At 47.4% G+C, this 14,338-nt stretch overlaps 1 protein-coding gene across 6 annotated transcripts in view; it reads left to right on the top strand.

Annotated features, from left to right (window-relative positions):
• Positions 1-14,338, top strand: part of Iqsec1 (IQ motif and Sec7 domain ArfGEF 1) — a 336,298-nt gene that overhangs the window by 242,315 nt on the left and 79,645 nt on the right. The gene's annotated exons all lie outside the window — the stretch shown is intronic.

Raw genomic sequence — 14,338 nt, 5'->3', positions numbered from 1 at the left:
AAGGCGGAAAAAGAAGAGTTCAGGTGTGGCCATGTCACACTACACACACGAAGGAGGCCTGTTTGTCTACCAGGGACGTCTTTATGTTGAGGACAAAGGGAAATCTCTTGGCCGAGTTACCCCAGTAGTTAGAGATAGGAACCAGAACCCATACACCTCTGGGTGTAGCCCTGTGTTATCCCCTGGCATGGCAAGTGGTGGTATTCTAGGAAAGGTTTGGCTGAACAGGATCGGCAGGGTTCACGGGCTAGAGTCTGTTGTCAGCTGGCTCCCCTAGGGTGCATCGCAAGAAGCCAGGGCTAGAAGAGCTTTGAGAAGTCACTCAGACATTCTCCCATCAGTTAGAGCTCCATTTCTAACCTTCGGGGGTCAAATGACCCTTTAGCAGGGGTCGCCTAAGACCATTAGAAAACAGATCTTTACATTATGATTCATAGCAGTAGCAAAATTGTAGTTATGAAGTAGCAACGAAAATAGTTTTATTGTTGGGGGTCGCAACAAGATGAGGAATTGTATTAAAGGGATACAGCATTAGTAAGGTTAGAAATCACTGTGTTAAAGGGTCCTGTGGGGGATTTTGAGGGGAGGAGGCAGGGCAAGCTGGGTACTTACCAACAAGCAGAGTGTGATGAGCACCAGGCCAAAGGGATGAGGTAAGGGGTGGGACCCAGAACAGGGAGAGGCAAGAGTTCAGCTCAGCTTCAACTTCAATCCTGTTGCTTCAGCTGCCAGCAGAGAAGTAGCAGAGATAAGGGTGAGTGAGCCCCACCCGCTAGGCCACTAGGGAGGAGGGGAGGGCAAGGGCCTAAGGCTGGACGTGGAGAACCTAGGATTTGTTTCCAGATTGTTTGTTTATAGCGCTGAAATAGAACCTAGGGACTTAGGCTTCCTAGATAAGCACTCTACCACTGAGTCACATAACCTCAAATTCATGGCAGTCCTTTTGCTTCCATGCACAACCAGGCCTGGCTGTTTTCTCCTCTCTTCCTGTCTTTTCCCTCCCTCTCCCCTCTTTTTTTTTTTTTCTGGACTCAAGCCATCTTCCTCCCTCAGCCTTGTCCCTAGCTAGAAGCACTAGAGTAGCAAACACCACACCCTGCACCCTGCCTGTATCTTGGGATTGTTAAACGCACATTGAGCTCTCTCATCTGTATAAGGACTAATCCAGCCACAGCTTTGCTGGAGTTCTGGGTCTCAATGGCTCACCAAGCACTTTGGAGGTTGAGTTGAGGCAGGAGAATTGGTGTGGGTTTGAAGCCAAAACCAAATCAAAAACAAACAAACAAACAAACAAACAAACAAAATGTCTCATGGTTTTTTCACAGCAAATCCTGCAAGCAGGGTATGAGTCTTATCTTTTTGTTGCTGTTTGTTCATTTCAGAAGTAGGGGTTGGATTTAGGGCCTCATGTGTTGTAGGGAAGTGTTCCATCACTGAATGCCTCCTTCAGCTATCTTTTTACTTTTTGAGACAGGGTCTCACTAACTTATCCAGACTTGAACTCTTTCTGTAGCTCAGTCTAGTGTGGAACTTGCAATTCTTTAGTGTCTCAAGTAGCTGGACTACAGGTACACAATGCCCGTACTAGCTTTGACCTTATCTCGCAGCTGGGAAAACTGAGGCGTCTGGCTGTGTTGCTAGAATTCTCTTCTAAAATCTGGAAAGCAGCAGCATCAGAACTGGAGCTCATAACTGATCTTTCCTTGGGATTGACGGTGTGTGTCCCAAACACTGACTTAAAAAGATGTTCTAGTATTTTCTGTCCTCTTGGAAGCCATCCTCACTGTTCCCACCCCCTTCGCTCAGGCAGCAGTTGGCAGCGTCACCCCTCCCTCATCTGCAAGAGCACAGAGGCCTGGAGCAGCTCCTGAGAGTTGGTCCCTACCTGGTTCAGAGCTGGTTCCATCTGGTCTGCCTGGATGATGCCCTTTTGCTACCGCCTTCCCAGCCTTCTTCCCAGCCTTCAGTGTCCCCTACAAGCTCAGTGTGTCAGAAACAAGGGTATGATGACACCATCCTCACCTCTTCTGGCCTCTTCTTGTGTGCACATCTGTAAACAGGAGTAGTGTCTACCCTTTCAGGGGAGATCAAACAGCCAGATCCAGAAGAGGACACATCCTTTCGAGGATGACTGTGGACAGGGTCTCCAGTCTCTATTTTTTTTTTTATCTATGAGGGGGACAAAGATTTCCATTAGGACAGGGGCTGTGTCATTTACTTGGGAGGCTCCAGGAGAAGCTGGCCCATTAGGCTGCTGGCCACCAGAAACTCATCTGCCTGTCAGCTGTAGATGAGCCCAGAGCACAACCCCAGCATCTTCCCCAGTTATCTCTGGCTGTGTGGGTCTATGGTCTGGTTGAAAAGCTATGAGTTCCCTGGGGGCTGTGGAAACTGCTCTTGGTCCTTCTCCCTAAGTATAGGAAATGCTTCAGGGTCTCAGTTCTAGAAACAGGCGCCCTGGCCTGGGTGCTGCAGGAAGTCAGTGGTGCATTCTCAAGTGCTAGCTGTCATTAGCTAACAAGCTGTGTGGTGCTATGGCTTGAAACAGCAGTGGTCTGTGATGTGGGATCTGTGGGTTAGCAGATCTGCCAGTTTCTGCTGGTCCCCCAGGAAGGCCAGATAGGTTAGAAGGCAGGAGGCAGCCCTACTGTCACGTCTGTCAGTGGATAGTGTCTTCCAGCCCAGCCCCTTGGGTCCCTTATTGCACCACAGCTCTTGAGATGAAAGAGGATCTCTGCCATAAAAGGGCTTATGGAACCATTACTGATATAAACCAGAAAACGAAAGGGCCAGGTCCTGGGGTGAGTTCCTAGAATATCAGCAGCAGGTCAGGGAGATGGGTGAAAACTATCCACCAGACCAAAGCTGCGTCCTGCTTAGAAATGTGGAGCGGAAGGCACTGGAGCCCACAGTGGTTAGGATAGGAAGGGAGGGGAGAACCGACAAGCGGAGAGCTTGACTCCTTGGGGCTGCATGACAATCCGTAAAAGGATCCTTTGCTTCTGGGTGAGGGATGGAGGCACTCTGATGATCCTCCTTCTCCTCTACACCATGTTTTTTGGGGGGTGCTTTTTTATGGTCCTGGAGTCATGTGCATGCTCAGTAAATGCTCTACTACTGAGATGTACTTTGCCTCCCACCTGGGCTTTGTGCCCAGGGTTTCAACACAGGCTTAAGAGTGTGGAGTGGTTTGTGGATTTTATTTGGGGGGGGGGGTATTTTTGTTTTTTTCTCAAAACTGTTCTCTTATCCTCTGGGAACTAAGTCTAAGACATCTCAGACTTTTTCCCTTGTCAACTTCCACACGGCCTCCCTCTCAGTGACAAATAAGCCTCTTCACATGGCAGCTCCCCTCTTCCTCCGTGTGGTCTCCTAAAGGCAAGCCAGTCAGTCCCTGACTTCTGAATCTACAACCATAGGGCAGTGTGCAGAGAGGTATGTGCTTCAAGCACCCAGGCCCAGCCCATGGATCTGTAGAGACTAGAACCTTCTTCCACATTTTAGAACTTGGCCCCACCTCTGGATTGCAGGAGAGGCCAGCTCCCACCATGGAAAGACCCATCACATGTGCCCAGGAGGGAGACTGTGGCCATAGTTTGCAGTCATGGGATGCCTTTTAGTAGGTTGCTGCCAGACCCTTGTGTCACATAGGTTAGGCAAAGGCCACAAAACTAGATGTTGTCCTGGTGATCCTACACTTCAGTCGCCCAGCTCTTATAACATTCGTTTTATGTACTGCTCCACACAGCGACATGATGCACCTGGCGAGGTGTGGCAATGCCGAGTACTGCAGCCCCTGCTAGGGGGAGGGGACCCAAGGCCCCCACGGCACCTAACTGCCACTCACCTCCAGGGCCTCTTCACTCTTCAGTTTCTTCAGCTCAACTGTTCAAGCCATTTGACAGTAGTTGATATTTGAATGAGATGAAATGAACACCTCCATCTCTAGGTCCCATGCTGAGAGCTTGGTGACCACATGCTAAGAAGCGGAGGGGGAAGGAAGGCTTGGAACCGAATGCCAGCCCTGGCCTCCGTTCTGCAGGCCTTGTGCTGGCCGCTTAGCTTCCAAAGTAACCAGTTGGACTCAGCACTGACTCAGGGGGCTCTGTGTCTGTTGGGGGTAGGTTGGGTACTGGGTCCCCAAACTCCTCAGGGTTCCAGAGCCTCAGCTTCAGCCTCTCACCCATCTTGGATGACTGGCCTCACCTACCACACCAAACCCTCCCTTTCATCCTTTCCTGCCCTGCAGTATAGCAAGTGGGCCTCCATCTGCCTGCTAGGCTTTTCCAGGAAAGGAGTTTGGCTGCTTTTCATAAGAAACTGTGAGACTCCCCACACCCCACCCGTGTAGAGCTTAACTGAGGACCTGGTTTAGGGAGAGTGCGGCCTTGCAGCGGGTGTGTTTGGGTTCGAAGAATGTCAGCATGTGAAAAAGCAGTGTTTGTTTGGTCTGCCACAGTGTTGGCTGTACATATGGGATGCAAGATCCCTTAAAATAAGTCAAGGCTCCTAGCCCGGGAATCCCGCAAACCATCAGGATCTGGAATCTCTGAGAAGTGTCAGCCCTATGATAGGGTGGAAGCCCTGTGGGTCTGTTTGGGCACTGTGCTTTGTGCAGGGAGGGAGGTGAGGTGTCATCTCCCTCCACTCCTCACCCTGCCCTGCCACATGACATCACACTTCAGCCTTCAGCCCTTAACTGGTGGCCTAGCTACCTCTGTTTTTCCTCTCGCAGACGCAGTTTTCAGCTTTGCTGGCCAGGAAGTCGCCCTGTGCGTGTACTCTCTCTGCACAGGGCCTTTGTTTTTGATGGATATAACCGAATAGCTGAAATAAGATACTTTATAAAGAAAAGAAGGGTGTTTGTTTGAGAAAAGAGGTTTATTTAGCTCAGAATTCTAGTGGTAGAAGATCCAAGCATCGTGGGACCAATGTCTGGTGAAGACCTGAGTTTGGTCACAGTGTGGTGGATACCTGGATAGGGAACTGGCTTGAGGGCAGAAAGGCCAATGACCTCACTTTACAAACAAAGCACAACCTGATTTCCGATAACCATAGTCCCCTCAAACATTAACCTGTTCCTAGAGTTATGCCCCCACTATCTAATCTCAAAGGTCCCTACCTCCTGCAAAGGGAACCAAGGGTTCATTTGGGAAACAAACCACAACCAAATCACCAAAGGCCCTTACTAAGCTTGTGACCCCTGGACTCTACAACTGGGAGAATTTTACAGAATTTGACTTTCTTGTATTTGTGGGACATGGGAAGAGATGAGTCAAGACACAGTCTCTACTATCCAGGACACTAGGCTGGTATTGGTATGGGCAGGTTGCAGTTGTGGGATGCCCACATTCTCTTCCTACTACACAACCTGCCCTGACTAAGAGGCAGGATTCCGTACCTGTATACGCGTGTGTGTGTGTGTGTGTGTGTGTGTGTGTGTGTGTGTGTGTGTGGTTTATGGCTGAGTTTCCCTGCACATAGAAGGCACTCAATAAATATTCTGAGTAGAAGAATGAATGAAAGCTACGGGTACCCAGAAATGTATCACCATGCTGACCTCTGGCTATGTCTTCTCTGGGATCTATCAGACAAGTGGAGTGATAAGCTGAGACCCCACCCCCACCTCAGGACCTTTTCTCACTGTCAGGTCCATGCTCCTCCCTGCAGCAATACACAGGTTTAGCCAAGTTCTGGTTTAGCCAAGTTCTGTGCAGTATTTTTTTTACTCTTGAATTCTTTGAGTTGTAAGAAATTTCAACTAATATATTATACTTAATTTTTGAACTATATTTTGAAACCTTTTCGTTTCACTTACTTTTATTTGTATGTGTGTGCACGCATGTGCGTGTGTGTGTGTGCGTGTTTGTGTGCTAGCACAGCACTTATGCATGCCGTGGCACACATGTACAGGCCAAAGGACCACTTTTGGGAGTCAGTCCCCTCCTCCCACCATGTGGAGTCCAGGGATTGAAGGGTTGAACTCAGGTTGTCAGTCTTTACGGCAAGCACTTTTACCTGGTAAAGCATCTCATCAGCTCTTACCCTGTTATTTTTAGTTTTAGTTTTCCAGCCCTGGGGACAGAACCCACAGCTTCATGTATGGTAGGCAAGTTATGTATGCCACTGAGCTCAATCCCCAGCCCAGTAATCTTAAGGCCCAGAGATTCAAGAATAGTTTGACAAAGGCAGACTTCTCCCCTGTCCCTTTCACCCCAGTCACCATTAGTAAAATGTCACCAGATTTTGTTCTGACACATTTAGATTTTTTTCCCTCTTGGCTCTGTTTGTGAGGTCACAGCAAATGTGCAGGGAGACATTTGTCCCTAATAATACTCCGTCCAGGCTAGTTCCTAAGAACAAGACAGCAGTTCAGCATCATTCATGATCCCAATGAAGTGTTTTGATTTTGACAGTTGTCCCAATCAGGTTCTTTTCTTTCCCTCTTTCTTCTACTCCCACCCTCACTCCCTCTCTCCGCCTCTCTTTAGCCTTCCTTCCTTTTAATTTCTGAGGCAGGGTCTCCTGCAGCCCAGGTTGGCCTTGGACTCTTTAGGTACCTGAGGATGACCTTGAGCTCCTGGCCCTCCTACTTCCACCTCCTAAGTGCTGGTCACAGCTGTTGCCAACCACTCCTGGGTCCATCTAATTCTTTCATTGCATCGCGTCTTTTGTGTGTTTTCTGATGTCTTTATAGAAGGGTAATGTGCATGCTATAAAATCCAGCCTTTGTTGATGTATACCTCCACAATATTAGCATATTGGCCATGTGTAAGCAGCACCACAGCATTATTTGAAGTCACTCCACTCCCTCCTTTGTCCCCTGTGCATCCTTAGCACCTATCAGTCCTCCTGTCTCTGTGGAGTTGCCTTGGACCTGCGATGTGTGTCTTTTGGTGTCTTGGCACAGAGTCAAGGGCTATAGCATGTCCGCACTTTATTTCCATGTGTTACTGAGTAAGTCTATGGTCCATCTCTGACTTGTCTGGTCCCTAGAAGATGGACACACTAGCGGTTTCCACTTTGGCCATCTAAAAATGATGCTGCTGTGGGTTTTTGCCAACATTTGTGTGTGGACACAGGCTTCCATTTCTCAAGCTGCTATGAGTGCGGACCTGGGCCACATTAGAAGAAGCTGCTCTCCAAAGCAGAGGGCCCTTCCCACCCCCACCACACTGTGCCGTCAAGGGTGCTCTGTGTGTCCTCTCCTGCACTAGCTGTCACCCACAGCAATTCCTGCATCATCTTTGGTGTGAAGGGCTGCCCTCTGTGTCTTTAATTTATATGTCCTCCATGACCAATGATAGGGATCTTTTCTTGCATCCACAGGCTTTATATATCTCGGTGAACAAAATATCTCCAACCCTCATCCTGATTTTTATTGTATGATCTCGTTGAGTCATGCTCTAAATATTTTCTTTATGCTCTAAATATTAGCACTTCACAGTGGTCACAGGACTCACAGATGTTTCTCCTGTGAACGGCCATCTTCTCCCTTTTGGGGGTGGTTTGAGACAGGATCTCTCCACATAGTGCTGGGTGTCCTGGAACTGACTATTTCAACCTTGCTGGCCTGGAACTCAAAGAGATCTGCCTGCCTCTCTACCCAAGTGCTGGGATTAAAGGGTGAGAGCCACCACCCCTGACTCTTCTCTTTTTCTTAATGGTCTTTTTTTGATATGCAAAGTTTCTCATTGTGATAAGGTCTCATTTGTTGTTGTTATCCTATACTTAGCATTTAGTATTGTGTAAGAAATCATGGCCTAACTCAGGTCAGTCCTGTGATTTGTCTAAGAGTTTTAGAGTGGCCAGTCTCCCATTCAGATCTTTGATTGTTTTAAGCCAAACTGTGCAATAGGAGGTCAATGTTCAAAGTGTCCTGTTGCATATAGACAGCCAGCTGTCACGGGGAAGAAGCAAGGGCCAATGAATTACCTCAGCACCTAGGTCAGTCACAACTCACTTTACACTGCTTAGGGTTTTGTTTTGTTTTTCTTCTTCGCAGTACTAGAATTGAACCCAGGCAAGTACACTGCCACTGAGCCTCTTTATTTCCTAGGCAGGGACTCACTGAGGTGCTCAGACTTACTCCCACTCACCCGTAGGTAGCCCAGGCAGTCCTTCCTTGAACTTGAGACTCTCCTACCCCAGCCAGCTCGGTGACTGGGCTACCAGTTTGGCTTTTTGTTGTTGTGTTTGTTTGTTTGTTTTTGGAGACAGGTTTTTTTTTTGTTTTTGTTTCTTTTCTTGTATTTTTTTTTTTTTTTCTTGTTTGTCTTTTATTTTTTTTTTTTCTTCTTTCTTTTTCTTTCTTCCTTTTTTTTGTTTTTAATGTTTTTTTTTTTTTTAACTAAGGATAAAACCAGAGGTTTGCGCCTGTTAGATGAGCACAGTGACATTGAACCACACCCCAGGCCTGACCAGACTTTTTGAAATACTATTTTCATGGTGTTAACCCCCACCCCATTTTAAGTGGCTATCTAGATGACTCTTGAGAGAGAGAATTTGGAAGGTTGGGGGTCTTTCTCAGAGGCAAAATTCCTGCCTAGCATGCAAGAGGCCCTGGGTCTAGCCCGGAACCCAGCCATAGTTTTGTTGCCTGTGTTCTGAACACATAGCTACTGTGGGACCCTCTATTGTAGAAGGGCTAAACAGTCGAAGGATGATCATTCAGGTGGGGCTTGAGAGACCACATTCTCACATTTGTAGATCCTGGGAAGGTAGAGGTTAGGTTAGGGAAGGGCCGCATCTCGTGCCATGTACCCAACTGTGCCCCAAGCCAACACAAGTATCCAAGAGGATAAAAGAACTTAGTTAGGAAAAAAAAAAAGAACTTAGTTAGGAAAGTCCCTGAGATGCCACTGTCCTCTCGTGTGTTGGGGGGACGGGACTGTGAGGACAGAGTGAGTGGAACCCAGCACAACACCTGCCTGACATACAGTAGGCACCAAGTAACAGAAAGTCCTGTGTGCTGCAAGCACATGGCCATGTCTGCCACGTGCCCTCCATCCAGGTGCCTCTCCCTTCCCCATCTCGGCAGCAGCTCCCCTCCCCAGCAGAACCTTCCTTCTGCTTAGGCACCCTTGCCCTGTCCTCACTGCTGCCCTCTCAGCTCTGCTACAGGGTCTGTGCCCATGATTCAGGTACTTTTCTAGCCCCAGTGCCTCCCTGATGGGGAGCAGCCCCTTAGCTGGTCAGTGCAGCTGCTTAGTTCCTGTTATCAGTGCCCAGCCCTAAGCACTGTCCTGAAGTGCGGGACACCACAGGTGCCCAGAAAGTGTCATGCAGAGAAAATGAGACCTTTGACGCTGAATTTAATGGGTTTGGACACAGCTAACAGAAAGGTGAGCATTTAGGAAGTTTTGCCCATGTGCCAGCAGCTAACAGTGCCTCACCATTGTGCAATCTCTGTCTTTATTGGTGAAGTTGTGTATTTTTTATATTTTTATAGGTCATTTGTGTTTTTGTTCTCTGAGCTACCTAAGTAAATGGGACCTGAACATTTACTTGTGTTTTCTATTGCTTTGAAGAACTCTTTGCATATGGAGTAAAACAGAAGAGAATGGGTAAACACGTGGTGACATGGCATAGCACTTTGTGCTCAAAGCCATTCAGTTTGAGAAGCTGCCGGAGATGGAGCCGGGCCCAGGAGCCTCTTTATCCCAAGGTCTATAGAGGAGCTATAGGGAAGTTCTGAGCAGGACTGAATCAATTTATGAAAATTGTTCTGGGGTGCTGGAGAGATGGCTCAGTGGTTAAGAGCACTGCTTGCTCTTCCAAAGGTCCTGAGTTCAATTCCCAGCAACCACATGGTGGCTCACAACCATCTGTAATAAGATCTGGTGCCCTCTTCTGGCTTGCAGATATACATGTAGACAGAATACTGAGAATACTTTATACATAATTAATAAATAAATCTTTAAAAAAAAGAAGAAAATTGTTTTGGATAGTGGGAGGAGCTAGAAGGGTAGGCTGAGGCTGGATGTACAGGCCACGAGAGTCTGGTTGAAGAGTGCCTTGTTTTAACTGGCAGGAAGAGGGCACAGACATGCTGGCTGCTGCTGCTGAGGTGGCAGGGAGGGGGAGGTAGATGGAGTAGGGATAGGCACACAGCGTCCGGGATGGATGGCTGCTGCCACACACACTTCCTGTGTTGCTAGCATCTGCACTGTTGCGAGCATACCATTTTGTGTCTTGCGGTCTCCCCCATATCCGTCCCTTGGCTTCCTCCACACATAGAGGAGGAAGGGCAGGAATGGATCCTGCTCTCTCTGTATGAGTAGGTGTGGTTGCCCAATATGAGACTCTGCCCTAGACATCTCAGACCCACATGGTATCCAGTGTTTGGTCATCTGTCCCATGTCACAGGACTGACCTCCAGCCCAGACAGTTGACAGAGCTGTTGCCAAGGTAACCCCAGGCAGGAAATAGGAACCAATTATTTCCAGACAGGTTATGGACATGTGAAAAGTAGATAGGACTGGGTCTTAGGGAATCAAGGGGATCTCCAAAGTCACTGGGAGCCCCAGACACTCAACTCTGCCGTCCCTATCTCCCTGGGGGCCATTTCAATACTCAATTAGCTCTTCTGCTGAGAAGATTCTAGACAAGCAGTATTGGGTGGTAAAGGAGAACCCCCCACAGAGCAGCCGGGGGGGGGGTCCCTCCTAGACCTCAGATTAGGCACAAACCACACCCAAACGCCTGTTTTCACAGAGAGATCTTTTATTAAGCAGGGAAGAAAAGTTAAAGTGGCTGCTTTCTGACTCAGGCAGAAAAACAGCAGCAAATGACCTTGCGGATGTAATTTTTTTGAAGAGAAAAGGGGTAGGTCTGTGTTAGAATTGGCTAGGATATAGTGGTAAAGGACAAAGGGGACAAAGGAAAGGGGGAGGGATATTTGTCCCAGAGGGACAAAGGACTGCCTCTGGATAGAGAGGAGGAGACACATAGAAAAATGGCGGTTTATAAAGGTAAGGTAAAGGGAGAGACCCTGTGCTGGAGGTGAGGTGTTTAATTTTAATTGGACATGTTAATTAGGTGAGCCAAAGCGGGACTTCTGATTGCTGGACTTCAGATAGTTGGACCTTGGTAGTTAGCCTTAGGAGGAAGTGGTCAAATAAGCAAATAGAACTTGATGGCTAGCTGTAGGAATGTAATCTAACGGATTTTTTGTTTTGTTTTGTTTTGTTTTAGCAAGGCAGAGGGAAATGGGGAGAAGGGCAAGGCCTGCCAGAGTCACATGCTTGAGTGGGCTAGTGTCCCTTCAGGTGAGCACTTCTGTTTCCTGTCCCCTTGGTGGAGGGAACTAGGGCTCAGAAAGGATGCCCTCGATCCAGAGGTCATGTAGACAATCCTCCCAAGCCCGTGCCAGAGCAGGCCCTAGACACCATACTTACCAACTCCATGTCTAGGCTCAGAAATCGCTATTTGCTCTTTTAATTTCTACATTTGTTTTATGTGTATGAGTGTTAGGCGTGTATGTATGTGCACTATGTGTACCCAGTGTTCATGGATCCTTTGGGACTGGAGTTAAGGGTGATTGTGAGCCACTGTGTGAGTGCTGGGAATTGAACCCAGGTCCTCTTCAAGAACAAGTGCTCTTAAGCCCTACGCCATCCTTCCAGCCCCAGAAATTTATTATTTACAAACAGATTATTTAAAAAAAAAAAAAACAGCAATACATCTAAGGAGTGGCAAATACCCTTAATCCCAGCAATCCAGAGGCAAAGGCAGGCAGATCTCTGAGTTCGAGGCCAGAATGGTCTACAGAGTTCCAGGACAACCAGAGCTATACAGAGAAATCCTGTCTCAAAAACAAAACAAAAAAAAAAAAACAAAACAAAAACAAACAAACAAAAACCCCAGCAATGAAACTGTATAGTGAGATTATACAGTTTATATGGATGTTTCAGGGGAACTTCTGTCCTGTTCCCAATCCTCCTTTCTCTCTCCAGGGTTTTGCTGTGTTTTTCTCCCTGGCTCATCTTTGTCAGAGGTAGCATACGCAGGGATCAGCAGATATTTTGTGCTTCCTTATCGCCAAAGGCGCAAATATTTAACATACGCATACACGTCAGCCTTCCGATACTGTAACAAAGATCTTGTTTGGGCTTATAGTTGTAGAGGTTTCCATCCATGGTTGCTTGGCTCCATTGCTTTGGGACCCATGGAAGCACAGATCATCATGGTAGGGTTAGGCGGCAGAACCAAGGCATGAGAAAGAAGAAAGAAAGAGCAGAGGTTCTACCACTTCCTGATGCTGCCACCCTGGAGGCCAAATTTCACAATGACCTTTGGGGGATATTAAGGATTCAGACAGCCACAACAAACCCTGAACCACGAACTGAAAATGGTGGGTTGAAAACACATTCAATACAGTAGCAGCCTGACTATCCAGCTCGGCAGGACCTGCTGTGTAGAGTGGGCTTGTCACTCATGGGATGCCTGTTGGCTGCCTTACTCCAGCATCTTGGAAGATGGTCAGCTGCGTCTCACCAGCTCAGGGAACGATCAGAATTCAAGTCTGGAGTGTGTGTTTCACTGACAGATCGCTGAATACATGTCATTCGCCATTGCAAAATTAGGAAAATGTAAGCTAAACCATCGTAGCATGGGGACTGTCTGTACTTGACTTTCTGAGACACACAGACCAGCAGAGGAGAAATGTGGGTGCTGGGAGCCAAACTTGGGTCCTCTGTAACAACAGTGACTATTCTTAATCACTGAGCCATTATATTTCCAGCTCCCCAAATAGGTAGTTTTTTTTTTAAGCAAGTGAATTGGATTGTGTTTTGATTGCATTTCTTTAATGCACATTTAATTACAAGCAGGAGTGAATTTTTTTCCTGAACGGCTCTCATAGCCTTGGCTGTTTTCTAATGGGTTAGTCATCCTGTCGATGGAAGAAACACTTTCTGTGTTAGGAAAATTAACTATCCTCTCATTCTCCTCATTACCTTGTGCGGCAGACACGTTCTCAGGGTGCCATTTGTCTTTTTTACCTTGTTTGTGGTATTCTGATTCCATTTATATAGTCCAATTTGATATAGTTCAATACATCAACATTTGCTTTCTTGGCTTCAGGGAATGAAGCATCTGCATAGTGCCCTTTGCACACCATCCACGTGTGAGCACAGCAGACCCGCTCAGCAGCCTCGAAGGAGCTGGGGTAGGGATTCCATCAGTTCCATCTTACCGTTTCTGTGGGGCTCAGAGAGGTGATAAGACCCAGCTGAGTCACAGCTGCCGCAGTCCCGGTTAGCCTGTCTTCTATCACCTACCCTCCTACCAAGCCCAGTCGCTGAGCTCCACGCCAGCAATATTAGTTATAAAAACTACACAAGAATCTTCCTCCTTGAAGTGCTGCTTCTAAAAATATGTTTTTAAACTATTAAAGTATGTTGGGCATGACGGCGGTACACACCTTTGATTCTAGCACTCGAGAGACAGGCAGGAGAATCCTTGTGAGTTTGAGGTTAGCCTGCTCTTCCAAGGGAGTTGCAGGCAGTTGAGGCTACAGACAAGACCCTGTCTTAATCAGACTAAAACAATAACCCACTTGCTCTTAAAAATATGCAAGGGCATTACTAGGTTTGGGGGAGGGGAGATGGTGAGTGGGGGATAAGACTTACACCTTGCCCCACAAACCCATCTTACTGTCCTGTTATGGGTACTAGCAAGGTGCCATGCGTTTACTTTTGCAGGGGGGAAAGGTCTTAAAAATAATCTCCCAAGTACTGGGATTGCAGCAGTGGGCCACCAGGCCTGGGTTTATGATTGCCAGGGGTAAGGGAAAGGAGGACCAGGAGCTTTGTCATCAATATTCAGTACTGTAGGGCTCACTATATTCTGAAAGAGTCGGGTGTCAGCATGGAACCTAACACCTATAATCACAGAACTGAGGCAAGAGGATTGTCATGAGTTCAAGACTAGCCTGGGCTACATAGTTCCCTGCAAGCCTGGGCTAGAGTAAGACACTGTCTCAAAAATTAAAAATCAGGGGCTGGAGAGATGGCTCAGCGGTTAAGGGCATTGCCTGCTATTCCAGAGGTCCTGAGTTCAATTCCCAGCAACCACATGGTGGCTCACAACCATCTATAATGAGGTCTGGTGCCCTCTTCTGACCTGCAGGCAAACACACAGACAGAATATTGTACACATAATAAATAAATAAATATTTTTAAAAAAATTAAAAATCAGGGAATAAAATAAAATAGAAGTCCGGAAAGGGGAAGCGCCTTGACCAAGGTCACACAGCCTAGTGGCCGCCCTATCCAGCCCCCACCTGCTCACACATTACATCACTCCCTCAGATTCCTCCAGGCTGTACCGCGGG

Source organism: Alexandromys fortis, unplaced genomic scaffold, assembly GCF_014885135.2.
Source record: "Alexandromys fortis isolate MF-2015 unplaced genomic scaffold, M_Fortis_MF-2015_v1.1 scaffold_111, whole genome shotgun sequence".
NCBI classification, from domain to species: domain Eukaryota; kingdom Metazoa; phylum Chordata; class Mammalia; order Rodentia; family Cricetidae; genus Alexandromys; species Alexandromys fortis.
The sequence above is the reverse complement of the archived record's forward strand: the minus strand, read 5'-3'. Positions and strand labels throughout refer to the sequence as shown.